The sequence below is a fragment of the Cebus imitator genome, unplaced genomic scaffold, assembly GCF_001604975.1.
Source record: "Cebus imitator isolate Cc_AM_T3 unplaced genomic scaffold, Cebus_imitator-1.0 Scaffold93, whole genome shotgun sequence".
NCBI lineage: Eukaryota > Metazoa > Chordata > Mammalia > Primates > Cebidae > Cebus > Cebus imitator.
This window is the reverse complement of record NW_016107408.1, coordinates 351150-359922: the sequence shown is the minus strand read 5'-3', so window position 1 is coordinate 359922 and position 8773 is coordinate 351150.

The window sequence follows — 8773 nt, the reverse complement described above, 5'->3', positions numbered from 1 at the left end:
ACAAGGTGGCACAATAGTGACCAAAAATACTCAGCCTCCTAATAGAAGTGCAATTACCAGAAGCATTTATATAATTGTTATTATTACCATCGTGACATGTCATAATTAAATATCACCCCAACCTTTGGGAAAAAGATAAAATGCTTTTGTTTATTTTTTTGTCTTCTTTCTGACTGCAACATCATTAACATTTTTTTTCCCTCCAAAATTCTTCCCCACCAGGACAAGCAGGTTCACACATGTATCATTTTATTTATTGTTCAAACGTTTAAAACAAAGAGTACTAACTTAAATAATAAGTTACACTCTTGGAGAAGGGTAAACAAAACTTTGTATTGTTTGATGGTTCTAATGCTGCTTTCCATTCAGTTTTAGTTACTTCGTGACCATGCTAACGTTTATTTATAAGACTAAAATTACCATTCCAGAAACTTTGGCTTACACTACAGGTTCAGATTTGTCCACTGAAAGTTGCTGTTTTTCTGTATTAACGCTAGGCATAATATTGGGAAGAGAACTCAGAATATCCCAGTGTGCCCTACATTTATTTCATGATGGCTTGGCACTGACAAAAGGCCATCTCTCATCATATTGAGGAGATGAGGAGACCACTGATGCCTGGGAATCTAGGTGTTGCAATGATAGTGAGCTACACTCGTTGGAAAGGCATACAAGTTAAACTGCCTTTTTCCCAAGTGAAAATGAAACACAGGCTGCCCAGGTACTGCTTGCACTTCATCAAAGAAATCACCCACCTGAAGACGCACTCTTTTATATAACATGAGGGTTAGTAGCATCCATGAATGAACATATTCTCCAAACTTACCTAGATTAAGAATTTTGGCATTTTACAAAATAACATGTATGATGCCTTTTATTAGTTTATGTCATGAGTGTAAGGTGCCCCCATTAGAATTTTAGTGTTCTACCACGGTGATTACATATATTTATGGTGCTACTTCCTTCCTATCATTACAATTGTAAAAGCAATATCTTGTCTTTTTTTAAATCAAATTTTGTGGTGTTTTTACATGGCTTAAATTTTCCTGTTGAAAATAGACCCAATTTTAGAAAAGGGCAGTAAGAGCTGAAGAAAACTAAATTCAACAAATATTACTTTAACTGAATTGTCAAATTATCATCATGGGATGTATAAAATGTACATCACATTTAGTTGTACATTAAAGAAAGGTTTTTAAAGTAGCATAAAGTATTGTAAAATTGGAACTTTGCAGCTAAATTCAGATGGTACAGTAATTATAAGAATAGAAAAGACTGCATTAAAATAATTAATAGCTGCCCTGAGATGGAAATCTTGGGAGTAGGAAGAGAATATGATCTCATACCTCAACCACCGTATCAAGATGAAAACATAATTTTTAAAAAATTGTTTGATAATTAGCAGAGCACTACTATCTTACACCTAATAATGCTTTTACGTTCACATTCCTGTGAAATACCTTAATATTACTAATATATATGGAAGAAAACAAAGAACATTCATTTACTAAATAGCACCTATTTGCAAGATAATTAGATGTGTGTGTCTATATATATATATACATGCACATGAGCACACACACATATATTTATATTTATGTTCATATATACGCATTTGTGTATAAGGTATCCTAATATGCCCTTCACAACTAGCCCATACGGTAGTTTGAATGTTTGTTCCCTCCAAAACTCATGGAGAAACTGAATTGCCATTGTAAGAGTATGAAGAGGTGAAAACTTTCAGAGGTGATTAGGCCACGAGGGTAATGGACTAAGGCCTTTATCACAGTATGGATAATGCCTTTGTCAAAGGCATGGACTACTGCCTTTCTCACAGGACTAATGCCTTTATCACAGGAGTGGATTCATTGTAAAAGGGAGATTTTGTCACCTCTCCCCTATCTCTCGCCCTTTCTTGTCTTTCCACCTTCTACCATGGGATGATACAACTAGGAGACTGTCTCTCAATCTTTTTTTTTTTTTTTTTTTTNATCTTATAGACATCGTATTTGACCTGATAGATATAATTATCTTACCCTCAAACATATTATTTTGATATATCTTATCCTTACCTACACTACTCAGATTATTAAATTAAGAAATCCAACATTGAACCACAATAAATATGCCTCAGCATCACCCACCAAAACTAATTCTAATAAATTTTACCCTATGTTTAAAAACAAAAAATAAAGTTAAGAATTTAAGACAGAACATAGTTCAGCTCGATTACTGTATTTTTTTTATTTTCTTCTTTTAATTTTCTCTCCCCTCTTTGTCTTGTTACATTTTTTCTCTATTTTTACATAGGATCTGCATGCATGATTCAGTACTTGGTTTTCAGGCAGTTGTTATCATAAATTAATATAGACCTTTACTGAATTATAATAAATAATTTATCCAAACTCCAACAGACTCACTTTGCAGCTGTAATATTGTTAGTAAGAAACAATTAATTGATGTGTTAGCCATTTATGTTTGTTCGATGTTGACCTATTTGTTTCCATATAATAAGAGATGAATAAACTCATACCACAAATGTCCAAAAGTAAAAAACATAATAAAATATGATCTAAACCATTTTCAATAAAATACAAACGTTAATTTATGTTGGACAATGTGAAAGTATTTTGAATTGAGAAGAAAACCATTTAACAAAATACAGAGGACTTACTAGGGGGATTTCTGAATGTAATGAATCCTGTGTCAGACACCCCAAGGATTTTTTACTTCTCATCATAACTCCACTTGCCTGTGAGCACCTTCAAGACAGAAGCTATGTTTTATTCATAAGCTTATTCTCAGCATAATTCTTATATTAATAATAACAAAGTAGAAAAAACATTATTAATTACTGTAGGTGCTTTATTCATGTTGAATTAATATACCCAGATATATCACTGTGGTCAACTATCTCAATTTAAAAGATGTAATTCATTATCCAGAATAATTCCTTAGCTTAAAATTAAAGATGCCTGAATATGCTAGCTAAGTCTACATTTCCTCATGAATAATTGTCTGCCATGAAGAAATCAAAATTTTTTTTTCCCCATTTATTTATTTTATTGCATTTTAGGTTTTGGGGTATATGTGAAGAACATGCAGAATTGTTGCATAGGAACACACTCTCAATCTTAAACTTCCTAGTCTCCAGAACTTTGAGCCAATAAATTTCTGTTCATTACAAGCTAATCGGTTGGTGGTATTTTGTTATAAGCAGCACAACATGGACTAAGAAAGCCCACAAGTAAATATTATTAGCTCCAATCACACTCGTAAAGAAACTAAGGCTTAGTGGCAATCAGAAAATTACCCAAGTTCATACAGCTGCCAAGGGGCACACCTGGAATTTGAATCCACTTCTGCCTGATTTAACCATGATCTTCCTACAAAGTATGTCATACATTAGAGAAAAAGATGAATTGTTCTCCTCCCATCTCAAATGTGCTCAGTGTACCTGTTCTTTGCCATCATCAGGTGTAGTTCTGTTTTCTGGGAAGTTTTTATTTCTGTGGGGTCCACCAACACATCAGAGGCCATTGAGGTTTTTCACATTCAAAGAGCCGCAGCTTACTTGAGTAGTGATAAGTTATTTTGGGATGAAAACCTGCTCCTCTCAGGACTCCCCCAATTCAACTGGAACATGTTGAACATTTTGAAAATAACACCTGTTATTATGAGATGAAGCATTTAAGAACTTTTGGCAACAGCTTTAATTTAATGCCCAGTAAGTAGATAATGCGGGAGGATTATCCTGTATTATATCCAGTTTGATTTTGCCTGTTTGGTGCTATTCACTAAGCCTTAGGTGTATCTGAGTAGAGTAGTATTTTATTCTCAAAACTATTTCACTGAATGCTCATGCCTCACACAATGAAAAGGATGTGTGATATAAATCATCCAAAGTAATTTTGGTCAGATAGTACAGAAACTATTTACATTTGGATTGGGAATAATTTATATGTTTTCTACCAAATCATTCTATTCTTTCTACTTTTCAATTTTTCATTTGTTTCTTTGATTAAGTCAATGTTAAAAGTTAAGGAATGTAAACTGATGAAACACAAAAAGAGACGAATTTGCTGCCGGCATTATTAATTGCCTGCACTGTATTATCATTCATTATGTGCTAGACATTCTTCTAAGGACCTTATAAATATTTTCTCACTAACCCTTTCAACAATTGTAAGATGGGTACTGTTATTTTCTTTATTTCTCAGTTGAGAAAACTTGGGCCCAGAGAGGTTAAGTAAATTGTGCAAAGTCACACAGGAAGAAAGTAGTAGAACTAGGCCGGGCGTGGTGGCTCATGCCTGTAATCCCAGCACTTTGGGAGGGTGAGACAGGCGGATCATCTGAGGTCAGGAGTTTGAGACCACCCTGGCCAAGATGGCTACTCGGGAAGCTGAGGCAGGAGTATTGCTTGAACCTGGGAGGCAGAGGTTGCAGTGAGCCGAGATTGCACCACTGCACTCCAATTGGCAACAGAGCAAGACTTCATCTCAAATAATAATAGTAACAATCAATTAAAAAAAAAAAAAAAAAGAAAGTAGTATAATTAGAGTTCAAACTTAGGCAGCTGATTCTCAACTCTGTACCCTTAAATTTTTAGCTTAATACAGCAAGGAAATCCATAGCTAAGGAAACTGAGAATCGGAGACACCAGCTCAGTTGCTCCAGGTGTCACAGTTAATAAGTAGCTGTTTCCAGCCCGAGTCTTTGTGATTCTCTCAGGTTGGGCTGTTTTCTTTAGAGCCCTTGTTTCAAGAAGGGAGCAAGTCCATTTAATGGAAACAACAACAACAAAAAACCCTGCTGCTCCTTGTGTTTGCTTACTCTTTAAAGGTGGCCCTGCCAAAGGGCTAAATGTGTCTGCTTCCAAGGTAAAAGGCTTGGTGGCAGTAAATCAGTGTACATAGGTGTGCCTCACTGTACATTAGCATTTCCCTGAAAAGGTGTGACCTTTTTGGTTTTTTTTAATTCAGTCGTTGTTTGTGCACATGTTGGAGAAGTTTATCTTCCTTTATCTTGGCTGTTACCGGCTGCCTCCCACACTTTTTTATTTTTTTGCTTTCCCAGCTTCTCTAAATACTTTTTGTGTGTATGTGTGTGAGATGGAGTCTTACTCTGTCACCCAGGCTGAAGTGCGGTGGCACAGTATCAGCTCACTGCAGACTCTGCCTCCCGGGTTCCAGGGATTCTCCTTCCTCAGCCTCCCGAGTAGCTGGGATTGCAGGCGTGTACCACCACGTGTGGCTAATTTTTGTATTTTTTAGTAGAGACGGGGTTTCACCATGTTGGCCAGGCTGGTCTTGAACTCCTGACCTCAGGTGATCCACCCACCTCGGTCTCCCAAAATGCTAGGTTTACAGGTGTGAGCCACTGTGCCCGGCCACTTCTCTAAATACTTAATAATCAGTAGTACTTGTAGAAAATACTGGCTTTATCTTTAACAAAGGGTCTTGCAACGATCATTTGTGATTACAAAACAGCAATATTTCAACCTTGCACAGCATCAGGACTGCTTATTGCCCTGCGTTGGTCATTGGTAATTATGTTTTCTTCTCTGTCCCTCCCTATCACTCTTTAGGCACATAACTCCAGACTTGGAGGATTCCTCCTACATAAAAAGGGTTCTGATTAAATGAGCTGATGGCCCCCTGACGTCCTAAAAATCTTTGGTTCTGGAATTGGCAGCTGGAGGAGGCTAGCTCTGTCCTTAACCCAGCCCCTATGACTAGCCTCTCTTCCCCAGGCCAACTAGTGTCAGAAAGAATCAACCAGCAGCACAGTAAATAATTGATCTTCAACATGTGCTTCTAATTCAAATAAAGGGCATTTAACCACAGTGAGTATTGCATGTGACTGAAGTATTTTATGTGGAAATTTGAAGATTTCTGATAACTTGCTATAAAGAAGTTTTCACAGTGACTAAATCTCCAGGGGCCCTTTCTATTTCAAGTTCAAGTTACTTAGACAGTGATTAAAGACCTTTTATAGGCCCTTGTGATAAATGATAGCATAGAGAAAAAAAATTCTTTGGCTATGTAATTTAGCAAGACTTAATCTATTTGTTTGAGTTTTCATCCATCGGGCTTGCTGAAATACTTTAAATAATTAACCTGCTTCTCTGCAGCCTTAAGTGTCCCCAGAGTTTCCATTCCGGGCCTGAGATGAGTGATTACCCAGCACAGATTGCCTTACTTATTTAGAAGACTCTCCATCTCAGTCCAGCTGCTTTTTCTTGGGACAGCAGGCAGACCCTAGACATGGTATCCTTTTATGTTACGGTGTTTATAAAATAGAATAAATCAATGAGACCCAACAGCAAAAAGCTGTTTGTTTTATTCCTTTTATTTTTTGTTCTTTTCTATTGTCCCTGTTAGGTACTCAGCAACTGAATCTATTGAATTTCAAAACATGTAGAGGTGTCGATGTAAGTCTCAAAGCTCTACACAGAGAATCCTAAACCACAAGCATGGACATTTCCAAGGAAAGAAGCGCAGGGTGGCAGGATGAGGCAAGAGGCTGCTTACTCCAAGCCAAATCTCATGACCCAACCGCACAGTCATAAGAGGAGCGTGTTCAGTTGCTTTAGGAAACCAAGAGCAGCGAAAGAAACACTTGGGAATTTACTGGTAGATAAGATTTTTCTTATTGAAGAAAAGCTCCAAAGTAATGCAGACCAAGGAGGGTTTCTGGGCAGCATTATGGTTATGTCTTTTTAGAAAAATGTCCCTTGTAGGGGACCTTACTTGCTGTCTACCCACAGATTTATCTGAACTGAGTCTCGGTTACTAGTTTTTGTTTTCAAAGACCTCCTATCTAAGGGAACATTTGCAAAGAATTTACCAAGTACTTCCCTGCTGCATAATCTGTCTGTGTGTTCTGTGTTAACGCCAACTTGCATCTTGCATGTGGAGCCAAAAGCTCTCTTCTCGGGAGTCTGGGTCATACTGCTCCTTTAAAAATGAAAGTGAGACAGAGAGAGGCCATGCTGATTTTGGAATTGAGTCAGGGCTTTGTGATTTATAGAGTACCGTGGGTGAATAGGTGTGGTGTCTAGATATCCACAGGCAAAGCTTACCTTAAAAGACACAGGACTTTGCACGTGCCTTGCAGAACATTCAGAACAGAAGAATCAAGGCTTGCAATTGATGAGACTAACAGGTAGAATATATTAAACTGAGTAGAATCTGGTGCCTATTCATTTAAATAAAAACGGCCCAGAGACTCCACTCAGCACATGTCCTGGCCAACTCAGAAATAATGAAATACAAATATTTAAAGAAAAATCTGGATTCCTTGGTGTGTATCTAAAATCCTTTCAGATATTCTAAGTTGATGCCATTTGGTCTCGGTGAGGGATGGGGGTCTGAGATGACATTAGTGGAGTTTTATTTTTTGCCCAAGTTGTACAGTACCTGCTTTATCCTGGTTTCTGTGGATTTTAGACCATTAACCCTAGTGAGAGTCCCAAATAAAACACAGAATGTAATTATGCTGGGGGGGCAGAAAGAAGCAAAAGAGCAGCAGGCCTGGTCAATCCTTTTAACAAAGTCACTTCACCACCAGCGCCTCAGAGGGATTTCCAGGCCAAAAGCAATACCTTTGTGTTTGTCTTACAATAGTGGCATCTCGTCAACTCCTTTGAAAATATGCTGCTTCCACAGTCACCGATCCGTCAACTGTCATGGACAGGCACAAGTTGGACATAGGTTGTGCATCTTTCCTTTTTTTTTTTTTTTTTTTTTTTTTTTTTTTTTTTTTTTTTTTTTTTTTTTTTTTTTTTTTTTTTTTTTTTTTTTTTTTTCCTCACTATCCTGGCTTCCTGGATAATTTCCCTTAGATGTATTGCTCACTGTGTCAATTAGAAATCATATTTATTTTCACTCATGGAAAAGACATCTGGACATATGCAATCTAGGGCTGCAGGTTTTCCAATACTTTCTGTTTTCCCTTGTAGGGGTTATCCTTGATTTGCATTCTTACAAGGTGGCTTCAAGAGCATAAACTACCAAGTTAGAGGTCCAGATGGAGAGAAGGGTGAACAGGGGGAGTACAGGGGCTCGTACCAGCCAAGTCAGCTTAAAAGCTTTCATAAAAACCACACCCAAAGATTCCTGCTAACATCTCATATGGCAGAACTATACCAGTTAACCCTATCCACCAGCAACTTCCACTGGGACTGGAAATACAGCTGGTTTTTTGTTTGTTTTTTTTTACCTGAGTACATTGTTTTCCCTTTAGGAATTTGTTAGGGGAAAGAAGATAATTGGAGAGTCAATCAAATGGAAATTAAAAATATTCACCTGACTATGTTATTGTGGGGATTGAATCGCCGCATAAATCGCTTGATAATACTATTCCGGCACATGAAAATAATATTTTCTTCTCTCTCTCTAGTCTTACTCACTTCTCCAGGGCCCTGTTTAGAAACCGTAACACATGGTGGAGCAATATCTTGATGCCACAATTTGTTTTTTTATCTAATTAACTTCATTTAATACTTTCATTTTGGGGGAAAAGGTAGATGGCCTAAGAAAAAATACTCAACCTACTTCTCATTATTTGCAGGGCATTTGAAACTAGATTTGCCATTTAACATAGAACCTGCTTGTGATACTTACAGAAGCAACTGATCTTTTTTTTTTTTTTTTTCGAGACGGAGTTTCGCTCTTGTTACCCAGGCTGGAGTGCAATGGCGCGATCTCGGCTCACCGCAACCTCCGCCTCCTGGGTTCAGGCAATTCTCCTGCCTCAGCCTCCTGAG